Source organism: Cavia porcellus, unplaced genomic scaffold, assembly GCF_034190915.1.
Source record: "Cavia porcellus strain 051 isolate PalLab524CR breed Dunkin Hartley unplaced genomic scaffold, mCavPor4.1 scaffold_31, whole genome shotgun sequence".
NCBI classification, from domain to species: domain Eukaryota; kingdom Metazoa; phylum Chordata; class Mammalia; order Rodentia; family Caviidae; genus Cavia; species Cavia porcellus.
The window spans coordinates 35,924,498-35,939,607 of NW_026947514.1; the positions used below are offsets into that span (position 1 = coordinate 35,924,498).

At 37.5% G+C, this 15,110-nt stretch overlaps 1 protein-coding gene across 8 annotated transcripts in view; it reads right to left on the bottom strand.

Annotated features, from left to right (window-relative positions):
- Positions 1–15,110, bottom strand: part of Fut8 (fucosyltransferase 8) — a 409,437-nt gene that overhangs the window by 300,107 nt on the left and 94,220 nt on the right. The gene's annotated exons all lie outside the window — the stretch shown is intronic.

A 15,110-nucleotide genomic window follows, 5' to 3' on the forward strand; every position in this document is an offset into this window, starting at 1 on the left:
AAGAGGAAAAAAAAAAAAAAAGAACTTGGAGAAATCTTGAAATTCACTGTTTATGATCAATAGCAATAGTAATATTATGATTTGCAAACAAAAAACTGTTGACACTGCAGGATAAAACAAATATATAAGTACTTTATTTGGAACTAAAAGTTTAGAGTGTGGTGGCAAAAACAAGAAATATAAAGTGAAAAAAAGTCAAAACACAATACACTACAGTTTTAAACTGGAACTGATATGTGAATTTATGTTTTAAAAATACCTATATCCCAGCGGCATAAGCACCCACCTTGCAAGCAGTCAGTCATGAGTTCGATCCCCAGTACCGATAAAAAGGAAAAAGACAAAAAAAAAACCCCTATATCCTATCTTTGTCCAATAAGGTCTCACAAACAAGGGTACACCCGAAAAATGATCCAGATCTTGGCATCTAATTCTCATTCCCATATCTGAAGGAAGGAAAGTGTAAAGGAAGCCCAAGACATTATTTTATGCCTAAGAGTTTGAAGACTATAAAAGAACATCAAAAAGACACACACACACACAAAAAAAAAAAAAAAGCCTAAAGAGGCTCCCTGGGTAAATCTGAACATCGAAACAGTTATCATAAATGATTATAAAACATTCAATGAACAAAAATCAATGATATTATGGATCACTTTTCTTTTTTGTGGTACCGGGAATTGAACCTAAGACCTTCTCACTGAACTATATTCCAGCCGTTTATTTTTAATTTTGAGACAGCCTCACTAAGTCACTGAATGGCCCAAGCTGGGCTTGAATTTACAATCCTCCTGCCTGAGCCTCGTAGGAGTTCTGAATTATACGCTCCAAAAAAAATGTTTTAAAAGAGGGAAGAATTCCATGACTAGTAGAATAATCTTGTGTAAAAGTTGTATATAACTAAACATTTACAAAGCAGCCAACTACCTGAAGTCACAAGAACATAAAAAAATAGCTGGCAGATTCTGAAGGGTAGTATATACTTGCAATAAGAGACTATCAAGTGATACATTCCAGAACATTTTTTGACAAGAAAGCAGATCACAATTAGCAGTAACACAAAATAGCTAAAAATTCCAACAGAGAAATACATAGTTTTTAATTTTCCAAAGCTCCGGGCTTTCAGTACTTTTGGTCCTTATTGTTACAATTGAGCTTTTTAAGTGCCCACATCTCTTTGCTCTTACTGTTTCAGATCTTAGTGTTATAGCACTTGGGGTTACAACTCCTCTACATCTGGGGCTCCTAGCCCGTTGGCAGCTTTTTCCAGGTGTTGCCTGTCTGAAGCATTTCTATTGGTCTCTGCAGGTGTTCACAGATCCCCAGCGCTCTCAGATACTCTTGAATCTTCACTGCTCTTATCCTCTTCACTGCTGCGCTGCTGTCTGAACTCCTCTCCTGGATTGACTCCAGGATTATGAAGGAATGCTGCTTATATAAAGAAAGAGCAGGCCTAGACCTGAAGCAGTCTTTCACATTTCCCACACCTATTTTAGAACATTCTTAGTAGCACAGAAGGGTGGGGTCATCTAGGATTTATCACTGTTTCCAAACTGCTGAAGTAAACACAAACATCTTCCAGAGAAGCAGTGAGCCTGAGCTGTCATGGTGACAACTCTGAGAGCTGTTGGAGAAATGGCTGCTTAACTAACAGTTCTTCATGTTTCTGCAGAAACAGTGGGTCTAAAGTTGTGACTGCCTTAACTTTCAATGAGTTCCAGGTGGTGTAGCAGGGTTGAATGCAGTCCTCTAGGGTTTGGTGATTTAGGAGAAAATGACAGTGAGGCTGGGTTCCTTCCCATCTTTGCTGTCAGGCAAGGTCCTGACTGAGGAACAGTTTTGGCCTGGACAGGGAAGAATGAGGTAGTTGTTAAACGAAACCATTCAAACAAAAACCCCTTTGCAGAACTAGACATGGTTATCAGCAGGTAAGAATTTTTTAAATTTTGGTAAATATGGTTGTATAAAAGAAAATATGCTCATAGAGAAAAAGGAAAACAAAAATAAGCAAATGGAAATTCTAAAACTAGAAAGTAACATTTTTTAAAAGATGAACTTAAGAACAAGAAAGTGAAAAAAGTTGGTGAATTTAAGGATAAATCAATAGATACTTTCCAATCAGAATAAGAGTACTGAATAGAACAAATGGACACATCCTCAGGGACCTCAGGAACCAAAACAAAAGGTCTAACATGTGTGGCCTATAAGGTCACAAGAATGCAAGCAAGTAGAAAAAGAAATATGAAGAACTAATGAAAAGAATTCTTGATGCCCAGCCGCGCCTAGCCATCGGTGTGCAGAGGAGGAGCAGCGCGGATCCGGAGTGCCTGCAGAAGCCCCTTCCTTTGTCTGGAGGAGGAGGGATCCCGGGTTCCTGAGGCACCTCGGCCTGTGCCCAGCCGCGCCTAGCCATCGGTGTGCAGAGGAGGAGCTGCGTGGATCCAGAGTGCCTGCAGAAACCCCTTCCTTTGTCTGGAGGAGGAGGGATCCCAGGTTCCTGAGGCACCTCGGCCTGTGCCCAGCCGCGCCTAGCCATCGGGGTGCAGGGGAGGAGCTGCGCGGATCCGGAGCGCCTGCAGAAGCCCCTTCCTTTGTCTGGAGGAGGAGGGATCCCAGGTTCCTGAGGCACCTCGGCCTGTGCCCAGCCGCGCCTAGCCATCGGTGTGCAGAGGAGGAGCTGCGTGGATCCAGAGTGCCTGCAGAAACCCCTTCCTTTGTCTGGAGGAGGAGGGATCCCAGGTTCCTGAGGCACCTCGGCCTGTGCCCAGCCGCGCCTAGCCATCGGGGTGCAGGGGAGGAGCTGCGCGGATCCGGAGCGCCTGCAGAAGCCCCTTCCTTTGTCTGGAGGAGGAGGGATCCCAGGTTCCTGAGGCACCTCGGCCTGTGCCCAGCCGCGCATAGCCATCGGCGTGCAGAGAAGGAGTTGGACGGATCCGGAGTGCCTGCAGAAGCCCCTTCCTTTGTCTGGAGGAGTGAATATTTCTGCAAGCAGGGAGGGATCCCAGGTTCCTGAGGCACCTCGGCCTGTGCCCAGCCGCGCCTAGCCATCTGCGAGCAGAGGAGGAGCTGGGTGGATCCGAAGTGCCCGCAGGAGGCCCTTCCTTTGTCTGGAGGACTGTGGATATCTCTGCAAGCAGGGAGGGATCGCAGGCTCCTGAGGCACTGCGGCCTGTGGTGAGTACCCTAACCCGGCTGCGATCCAAGAGCTGTGGATCTACCAAGGGGCAGGTGGGCGCACAGTGTCCCTGAGGCCCAGCTTGTCTGGAACCGCGGAGTTCTGAACAAGCAGAGGAGGGCCATTGGTTTTGCAGGCCCAATGGCCTGGGGTAGAGTGGTGCCAGAGTCTCAGTAGCTGCAAACATAGAAGGGGATTTTCAACAGATCCTGAGGAGGCATTCAAATAACACTTGAAACACAGAAATATAGGAAAATGACAAAACGAAAGACCAAATTACAACCTCAAACCTCCAGCCCATCTCAGGAAACCCTAGGAGGAATGTATTTAGAAGAAAATATATCCCATCCTCCTCATATATCAGACACAATAGCTACTGAAGTTGACAAGCAACTCCAGGAAGCTTTAAAGAAATTCAAACTCGAAATAATATCCCAGATAAAAGAAGAAATGATAAAAGAAATGAAAGAGATTCTAAATATATCTAAAGAAAACACAGATAAAAAACTGGAGGTACTAAACAAAAAGATAGAATCCCTAGATGAGCAACATAAGAAACAAACAGAATACATAATGCAGATGCACAGAGATATACAGGAAATAAAAAACTCCACTGAAAGTTGTAAAAACCGCCTTAATGAAAGTGAAGATAGAATTTCAGACCTTGAAGACAGCATTGCAGCTAGTGAACAGGAAAGGAAAGATCTTTTAAAAATAACAAGGAATCAGGAAACAACAATTCAACAACTGCAAGACGATGCAAAGAAGAATAACATAAGAATGATAGGGATTAATGAAAAAGAAGGAGACAACATAAAGGATATCAAGAGGATATTTAGAGAAGCAATAGCTGAAAACTTCCCAAGCATGAGATCAGAAACTGACATCAGGATCAGTGAAGCATATAGAACTCCAAATAGTCATAACCAAAATAAAACTACACCCAGACATATAATAATCACCATCCCAGAAATCCAACAAAAGAATAGATTATTAAAAGCTGTCAGAGAAAAAAGACAGATCACTTATAAAGGAAAACCTATCAGAATCACAGCAGACTTCTCATCACAAACAATAAAGTCAAGAAGAGCATGGAGTGAAGTATTCCAGATCCTAAAGCAAAATGATTTCCAACCTAGACTGATATATCCTGCAAAACTATCATTTAAAATAGATGGTGAAATACGATACTTCCATGACAAAGAACAGCTGAAGAACTTCATGAACACCAAACCAACCCTGCAAAAAACATTGAAAGACAGTTTAGATACACAAAGGAAAAAACCACTAAGCAAAGCAAATAATTAAACAGAACAGAAAGATAAAGATGCAACAGCAGAGAGATAAGATTCCTACAATTAACCAATATTTAACAGTAATAACCATTAATGTAAATGGTCTCAATGTACCAATCAAAAGAAACAGACTAGCAGAATGGATCAAGAAACAAAATCCAACCATATGCTGTTTACAGGAAACCCATCTAACCCAGAAGGATACTCACAGACTGAAAGTCAAAGGATGGAAAACAATTCTTCATGCAGCAGGAATCCAAAAAAAGGCAGGAGTAGCCATTCTGTTTGCAGACAACGTGAACTTTAAACCAACAATGACCATAAAGGATAAACAAGGTCACTACATACTCGTAAGGGGAAAACTCCAAGAGGAAGAGATAACTATCTTAAATATATACGCACCAAACTCCAGAGCGCCCAGTTATATAAAACAATTATTAACAGAAATGAAAACTCAAATTATCAGTAACACAATTGTAACAGGAGACCTTAATACGCCATTGACACCAAGGGACAGATCGACCAGACAGAAAATGAGTAAAGAAATAACAGAACTGAATCATACCTGTGAACAAATGGGTTTGATAGACATATACAGAATGTTCCACCCAACAACATCAGAATACACATTCTTCTCAGCAGTACATGGATCATTTTCTAAAATACACCATATATTAGCTCATAGAACATATTTAAACAAGTGCAAAAGAGCTGAAATCATCCCTTGCATGTTATCGGATCACAGCGCTCTGAAATTAGAAATCAACGATAAAAGATACTGCAAAAATCCCACAAACACATAGAAACTGAATAACACACTCTTGAGTAATCAGTGGGTCACAGAAGAAATTAAAGAAGAAATCAAACAATACCTAAAAGAAAATGAAAATGCAGATACAACTTACCGGAATCTGTGGGATGTAATGAAAGCCATCCTGAGAGGAAAATTTATTGCACTGAGTTCCCACATCAGGAAAACAGAACGAATACAAATAAATAACTTGATGCTACACCTCAAACAGCTAGAAAAAGAAGAGCAAGTCAAGCCCAAAGCCAAAAGAAGAGAGGAAATTATAAAAATCAGAGCAGAAATCAATGCAATACAGACTAAGAAAACAATCCAAAGGATCAACAAATCAAAGAGTTGGTTCTTTGAAAGAATAAATAAAATCGATAAGCCCCTAGCCAACCTTATTTAAAAAAGGGAAGAAAAAGCTCAAATTCATGCAATAAGAAATGAAAAAGGAGAAGTCACTACAGACCCAATAGAAATACAGAAGATCATCAACACCTATTTCGAAAACCTCTACTCTCAAAAGTTTGATAACACAGAAGAAATAGACAGATTCTTAGAAGCATATGAAGTGCCAAAGCTAGATCAAGAGAATGTAAAATTGTTGAATAACCCAATCTCGGTTACTGAAATTGAAAATGTAATTAAGTCCTTACCCACCAAGAAGAGCCCAGGCCCAGATGGATTCACTGCAGAATTCTACAAGAAATACAAAGAAGACCTAATGCCGACACTCCTCAAACTATTCAATGAAATTGAAAGGGAAGCAATCCTTCCTAAGTCATTCCTGGAAGCAAATATCACTCTAGTACCAAAACCTGAGAAAGACCCAACTAAAAAAGAGAACTATAGACCGATCTCCCTAATGAACACAGATGCAAAAATCCTCAATAAAATATTGGCAAATAGGATCCAGCAAATCATCAAGAAGATTATACACCATGACCAAGTGGGATTCATCCCAGGAATGCAAGGATGGTTCAACATACGCAAATCAATAAATGTAATCCACCATATCAATAAAGCCAAAAATAAGAATCACATGATCATTTCTATAGATGCAGAAAAAGCCTTCGATAAGGTCCAACATTTATTCATGATAAAAACTCTACAGAAAATTGGAATAGATGGTCTTTACCTCAATATAATAAAGGCCATTTATGACAAACCAACAGCCAGCATCATACTAAATGGCCAAAAATTGAAAGCCTTTACTTTAAAATCAGGCACAAGACAAGGATGTCCTTTATCACCACTCCTATTTAATATAGTACTGGAAGTACTAGCCAGAGCAATTAGGCAAGAAAGAGAAATTAAAGGGGTAAAGATAGGAAAAGAAGAAGTTAAGTTGTCATTGTTTGCAGATGACATGATACTCTACATAGAAGACCCCCTAAGCTCCATTGAAAGACTCTTAGATACAATAAATAAATTCAGTAATGTGGCTGGATACAAAATCAATACTCAGAAATCAATAGCATTCCTATACACAAACAACAAAACCACAGAGAGGGAAATAAGGGAAACTGGACTATTCACATTAGCAAGCAAAAAAATGAAATATTTAGGAATTACTCTTACGAAAGAAGTGAAAGACTTATACAGTGAAAACTATAATACACTGAAAAAGGAAATTGAAGATGATCTCAGAAAATGGAAAGACATCCCTTGCTCATGGATAGGAAGAACAAACATTGTGAAGATGGCCATTCTCCCAAAACCCTTATACAGATTCAATGCAATCCCAATAGAAATACCATCAACATACCTTATAGATCTAGAGAAATCACTCCTAAATTTCATCTGGAACCAGAAGAGACCTAGAATCGCAAAAGCAATTCTAAGCAGCAAAGACAAAGCAGGAGGCATCACAATCCCTGACTTGAAATTATACTACAAAGCAACAGTTGTAAAATCAACATGGTATTGGAATCAAAACAGAGCTGAAGATCAATGGAATAGATTAGAAGATACAACCACAACTACAAACACACTCAACCACCTTATCTTTGATAAAGGAGCCAAGCAGGTTCACTGGAAGAATGACAGTCTCTTTAATAAATGGTGCTGGAAAAACTGGCTCTCCATTTGCCGAAAACTAAAGCTAGACCCATGTCTATCACCATGTACTAAATTAAAATCTAAATGGGTCAAAGATCTGAATATTAAAACAGAAACGCTAAATCTATTGGAAGACAAATTGGGTAGAAACCTTGGAGACATAGGAGTAGGTAGAGAATTCATGAATAGGACTCAAACTGCACGGGAAATACTTCCCAGAATCAATAAGTGGGACCACTTCTTATTAAAAAGTTTTTGCATGTCAAAAGAAATCTCCAGCATAGTGAAAAGAAAACCCACAAACTGGGAAAAGATTTTAGTGAACTCTCTCTCAGACAAGGGACTCTTGTCTAAAACATATAAAGAATTAAAAAAACTCAGACCTCCAAAATTCAAAGATCCAATCCAAAAATGGGCATCTGAGATGAATACACAATTCTCAGATGAAGAAATGCAAATGGCAAATAAATACATGAAAAAATGCTCATCATCATTGGTCATTAGAGAAATGCAAATTAAAACCACACTGAGATACCATCTCACTCCTGAAAGAATGGCCAGGATCAAGAAAACTAACAACAACAAATGCTGGAGAGGCTGTGGGAAAAAAGGAACTCTCCTGCACTGTTGGTGGGAGTGTAGACTGGTACAGCCTTTGTGGAGGTCTGTCTGGAGGTTTCTCAAAAAGTTGGGATTGGAAATCCCATTTATTCCAGCTATTCCACTTCTAGGCATATTCTCAGAAGAACTGAAAGCATCATACCACAGTGATATATGTGCACCTATGTTTATAGCAGCACAATTTGTAATCGCCAGATCTTGGAAACAACCCAAGTGTCCATCAACTGAGGAATGGATAAAAAAGTTGTGGTATTTCTATACAATGGAGTACTATTCAGCTATAAAGAAGGATCGCATTGAGATATTTATCAATAAATGGGCGCAGCTTGAGACCATACTCATAAGTGAAATAAATCAATCTCGCATGTATGAATACCGAATAGTTTCCCTAATGTAAGTAATGATTCAAATATATAAAAATATGTGATAATCATGATTCCCCATTATGTGGCCTTGAAGCCTTATAAAATTTTCACTTATTAATTAGAAAGGCTTTATTCTGGGCTTTTTGATATGGAAATATTTGAAGCTATAGTATATGAAGTTTTATCCAAATATTTTAAGGAAAAAGACAGACACTATGGTAACTACTATTCTTTAAAAAAATTATTTAGCTATTTCTTATGTTTATTTTAATTAAGGGAAAAATTTAAAAAATTAGGATATATAATAGTAACTCTTTTCGATCTCCTATTAACTTGTTTTGAAGTCCTGTAATACTCCCAAGATCTTGTTTTGACTGATTAGACTCTGTTCCATTCTGCGCGATAGTAGCAAGTCTGAGGGTATAGGCAACTAATTTGAAGGCAATAAGATTCACAAAGATGCCCATTCTGGTTTGACTATTGTCTCCTTTGGAAGTCCTGTAATGTTCACAATGCCTAAGTTTTATTGGTCTTGTTCTCCACTGTTTTGTCCAACTTTATAATATCTAATGAGATAGACAATTCCTTTTAAGGAAACAAGAGACAATGTTGATAACCATTGTTAATAACCTTGTACTCTGTTCTACATCATGTGCTATGTCTATCCTTGGTTTTGACTTACAGCTTTGTTTTGCCATATTTGACTTTATTCTCTCCCCCCCCAAAAAAAGTAATAAGAACTAAGGAGTAATAAAATCCAAAATGTGTAAATTTTGTTGTAAAAAAGGGAGGGAGGAAAAAAAAAAAAAAGAGCTCTAACGGATATAACAGCGAGTGTGTTTAGGTGTGTTAAATAGCTGACTATATTAATGTTTTTGGATCATTGAACACAGCTGTTTGCAGTCTCTCTGTTTGAATGTCTACTTTGTATTCTTTAATACTGTGATTTGAGCAACTATTTCCAAGATGATAATATGTAATCTATTAACACGTGATTTCTTACTGTTATTTTTTTTTGTAGTTCTGTATTATGTGTAACCTTACACTGCTTTGTTTTGTTTTGTGTTTTTCTCTTTTTCCTCTTAAATAAAAAAAAAAAAAAAAAGAATTCTTAAGTTTGGTTGGTAATAAACACAATTTACAGAGACAAACTCAGGAAATCCTAAGTAAAAATAATAGTCACATTACTGTACTTAAAACACATGAATTTAATTTTATCCAAGTGACTAGAGACACACAACACGTTACATATGAATACACACCAATAATTTTTCATTAAAAAAAACTACAGGTTAATAAACAATAGAATGAATACCTTATAAAAAATGTTAAAATGATCTTCAAAAATGAAGGCAAAATAAAAATACTACCTTTAAAAGAAAATTAAAAGATTATACTGCTAGCAGGCACCCATTATAAGAACTCCTAAAGGAAATGCTTTATTAGGTTCAAAAAAATCATACAAGATCAAATCTTGAACCTTCAGTAATATAAAAAAAATCATCAGAAAGATAAATGTCTGAAAAAACTTATTCTTAATTTCTTTAAAATACATACATGACTGGGGACGTAAATATTAAAATAATGCCTACTGGATTTATAATAACATAGATATAAAACATAAAATGATTTATAAGAAGGAATGGTCTGGGAGTAAGTGTACATTGGTACAATTTCTCAATGTAAAGGGAAATGGAACAGTGCAAACTACACAGACTGTTAAAAATGTACACTGTAATTCCTAAAACACTAAAAATCGTACAGACTTCCAACATTAAAAAAAGAAAAAAAAAGTACGCATAGTAATGAATACCTGTAATCCCAGCAAATTGGGGGACTGAGGAAGGAGGTTTATGAGCTCAGGGCCAGCTTATACTACATAATAATATCCTGTCTCAAAATAAAAAATGAGAACATCAGGGAGAGAGTAAAGGAAAAAAAATGAGAAGAAACATAGGATGAACAGAAATCAAATAATAAATGCAAATATTATATCAATAATTACATTAAATGTTAATGGTGCCAGGCATGGTGACATAAATCATCTGTAATGCCAGCATCTGGAAGGCTAAAGCAGAAAGACTACAAGTTTAAGCCCAGTCTGAGAAACTTGGCAACTTACCAAGGCCCTCTCTATTTATAAAATAAATAAATAAGTAAATGATGAAGGGATTGGGGATATAGTTCAATGCAAAAGCCCTGGGATCAATACCAGGTAGTGCTTTAAAAAAAAAAAAAAAAAGTTAATAGATTAATCATTCCAAAGAAAAAAGCAAAGGTTGTCAGAAAAATTAAAATGTAAGACTGCAAGATCAAACCATGCGCCGTCTACAAAAGACATACTCTACCTACAAAGAAACATACAGGCTGGAAATAAATGAATGGAAACTTTATACATATATATATATATATATATACACACACACATATCTACATATATATATATATATATATATGATATGTAAGGCAAGAATATAGCTTTACTAGGAATGTAGTACAGGGGTACAATGCTTGCTTTCAGCATGCATAAAGCCCTGGGTTTGATCACCAGCACTACCCAAAAAAGAAAACAGTATATTAAAACCAAAAATACAGAAATAAAGAACATTTTATAATGATAAATGTTAATTCACTGGGAAGAATAATCACAAATCAATATACAACACAAGTATGATTCACTAGTCAACCAAGAATAGAGAAACAAACATTTCCTTTAGAATACCCTAAAATTTTAATAAGTTTTCTATCAATAAAACTAGACCAAAAAAAAAAAAATAGTTACAATGAAGGTCAGCCAAACTTCACTAAGAACCAACATAGCCTAACTGATGTTTGTAAAGTGATTATTTTTGGCACTCAGTCTTAAGAGGTACAGAGAAAATGAGAGAGATAAAGAAACAAAGGAGGAGAACTTTAATGTGGGCATGGGAGAGCTTCATGGGCCAGGGAGTACACTCTCAAAGGAGGACACAGAAGTGGGACTACTTTTACAGTTTTGGCTGAGGGAGGAGTTTGGGAGGTGGGCAAAGTAACATATTAACCACTGATTTGAAGGAGTATCTGCCTGTGTAAAATAGGAGATAGAAAGGGCTGGGGGTGGAGGCTTGGGTGTTTGTGGAGTCTTGGGATTGGAGAGGGCTCCACACATGTGCAAAAGGGAGCCGGAGGTTTATCACTGGAATGAGAAGCACAACACAACATTTTTAAATGTGTATCACTGGGCTGGGGATTTAGCTCAGTGGCATAAGCGCCTGCCTGGCAAGTGCAAGGTGATGAGTTCAATCCCCAGTACCTCAAAAAAAAAAAAAAAAAAAAAAAAAAATGTGTATCATATTCACTGTAACAGAATATACAGTAAGCCATAATATAAATCTCATTGATTTTAAAAAATTAAAATTCTAAGTTTTGAAAAATTAGTAAAATACCTAGGAAAACCCTAAATAATTGGAAATCAAACATCTTTTCTAAAAATACATAGGGTATAGGGTGTGGTAGCACATCCCTGTGATCCCAGCACTCTGGAGATGGAGGCAAGAGGTTTATCTCAAATTCAAGGTCAGCTTGAGCTGCACAGCAAGACCTTTTCTCAAAAAATAAAGATACACAGGCTCACAGGAAAAACTGTAGGAAAATTTAACAATATGTCTAACAATAAAAATTTTAAAATAACGTTGAAATCTACGAAATGAAAATAAGCAATGCTTACAGAGAAATTATCAGCTTTAAACAGATAAAAGAAAACAAAGTTCTAAATCAACATCCTAAGGTTTCATCTAAACCTAGACAGTAGAAAAATGAACCAAATAAACTCAAAATTCATAAAAAAGGAAATTAGACGAAAATTGCAATCAACTTAACCAAACAAGCAACAGAGAAAACTAATAAAGCCAAAAGTGATTTCCCTGGTAAACATAATTAATAAAATTAATAAACCCTTCACTAGATTATCAAGAAAAATGGGGAACAATCATAAATTATTGTCAGGATGAAAGATCCTAAAGATATTACAAGGATAATAAAGTATTATGAAAACTGAAAGAGTTTTGCCGTAGAATAAATTACAAGACATTATGGCGGAGGAAGGCCATATCGGAGATGTTTACCCTGAGGTCACTTCCTCCTTCCCCTATTACAACTTCCTTTTTCCTTTCCCAATCCACACAAAGAAAATTCCAAAAATCTCAAGTGTCATCAATGCCCACCCTAAGCACCACCCCCGTCAAAGGTTACATAACCCATATCCCCACATCCAGGCAAAGGAAAACCCAGACCACTGCCAGTTATGGACTCCTTCCTCTCCATCTCCTTGGAATAAAAGCCACTTTTACTTTTTCTTATATTCTGCTCCTTTATCGTGCTGAAAAATTGACAAAAATGTTTTTACCAGTAAAATTTGAAAATTTAGGTGCAATAGTCTTATTCCTAGAAAAATACCTTAAACAAGTCAAAACAACCCATCTGCATTGTCTGTATTTTAAAAATTGGTATTTTTTCAAAAACTTGTTCATAAAGAGAACTTCAGGCCAGGAGGAATCAATCTTTCAAACATGAAGAAAAAATAACACCAATCTAACAACACATATTTAAGAAAATTTTTTTTCATTCTTAAAGACATTCCTAAAAAAGAAAATTGCTGTTAAGGACAGAATCACTTCCCCCAAAATTCATACTGTAAAGCCTTATTCCTCCCATATGACTATACATAGAGGTAAGATCTATAAGCAAATAATTAAGGTCAGCTGAATTCTTATGGGTAGGATCCAAAATGATTGGTGTCCTTAGGAAAAAAGGAATCACAGTTCACCTCCTCTGCCCTGGAGTACTCACAACAGAAAGAAGACCACATGAAGACAGCTTAAAACTGAAGCCATCTAAGTTTCAAGAGAGTCCTCACTAAACACTACCCTCTCTGTTGGCTCCTCGAGCTTGAACTTTCTGCATCCAAAACTGTCCGAAAATAAGGTTCTGCTGTTTAAGCCACCAAGTGAACTTTTTATAACAGCTCAGGTCAACTAAGAAAATAATTAACCAGTTTTTTTCATGAACATACAAAATTTAAATATCTAATAAAATATAGTATACACTCAAAAATACATCATGATCAAGTACACATTGCAAGAGCATTTCGTTTAACAATTTTTAAAAATGAATCAATATGTTCATCATATAAACAGAAAAGTCATCCTATGACCATTTCAAAACGTAGAAAAAATTATAACAAAATCCAATTGAAAGGGTTTTGGCCCAGATAGGACACTGTAGCCAGGAAAGCCACAACTGGAAGCCGGAAGCCCCTATCTTCCCTGCCCCTAGGAAGTTACCTGTGACACCATTTTCCCGCCTCTGGAAATTTACATATGGCGCCAAACCTAGGACCAATGGGCTACCTGTACATCCCTAAATGCCCACCTTAGGTTCCACCCCAAACTGAGGCTATTTACATGCCCCCACGCCACGTGTCCGCTGGAGAGATCGCCGGATGCCAGCGGTGGGGGTGCCGGTCATCTCTCTCCGTGTTCTCAGAATAAAGGCCACTTTTTATTTTATATTTCTCATCTTTTGGAAATATTTTTCGTCTTTTGGAAATAATCCTAGCACCAATTATCTTTCATAATAAAAATCCTCAATAAATAAATAGAAATAAATTTTCTCAACCTCACAAAAGGCATCTGTGGCTGGGCATGTTGCCACATACTTGTAATCTCTTTCTAACTGGTAGGCTGAGGCAGGAGGAATACAACTTTCAGGCTAGTTAGCAATTCAAAAAGACTCCATTACAAAATGAAGTTTTTAAAAGTCTTGCGTTTATTTCCTAACTCTTATCAATGATGAGGGTCTATTAGACTATCAGTAAATGCATCTCAGTAACAATGAGTAAAATAACCAGCCCCCATATCTCTGAATCTAAATATTATTCTCCACTAAAAGGATCAAAACATCTTGGGAAAATGGCTGGTTCTAATCAGGATATGAGCAGTACAAGATGGACTCAGAACATCTTGTGCTAAGAACTAAGGAAATGTTCAAAAAATGTTGGAAAGATGTTTTATGAACACAGGAAAGCCTGGTGGCACACACCTGTAATCCCAGCACTCAAGAGGCTATGGAATGAAGTTTGCCACAAATAAGATCCCACCGCGGGCAACACAGTGTGTTACCGCTTCAGCCTAAACTACAAAGTGAGTCTCATGGTATGGTGGTGCACCCCTATAGTCCCAGAACTTAAAGAGGCTAAGGTAGAAGGATCACCTGGAATTCGAGGAAAGCATAGGCTACATACTGAGTTCAAGGCAAACCTGAACTACATAGCAAGACCCTGTCTCAAAGAAGAATACAGGTTTATCAGTCAAACATGGTAGAACACATATATAATCTCAGTTTCAGAAGGCTGAAGCAGGAAGATCAAAAGTTTAAGGACAGCCTGAAAAACTTAGTAAGGCCCTGTCACAAAATAAAAACTAAAAAGAGCTCCAAATTGTTACAGGCAGCTGAGTTAGTTAGAAATATCAGAGGCAGTCAGACAGGGTTGGGCCCTTGAAGGAGCCAGTGCAGAAGACCAGATACCTTGCAGCCTTGGAGGAGACAGACACCTCCTGCTGTGGGCCAGATCTCAGGACAAAAGGTAAAACAAACGCAACCACACCCTAAGTATAAATACCAGGGATTGATATTCTAAATAGGTCTGGATCATCTTGAGGAAGCCAGGAGTCACCATCCCAACCTCCTACAGGAAGAATCACTGCTCTTTTTAAGCATGCCCCTTGCTATGTGACTCATTTCCCTATTTGTCCCCAATTTGG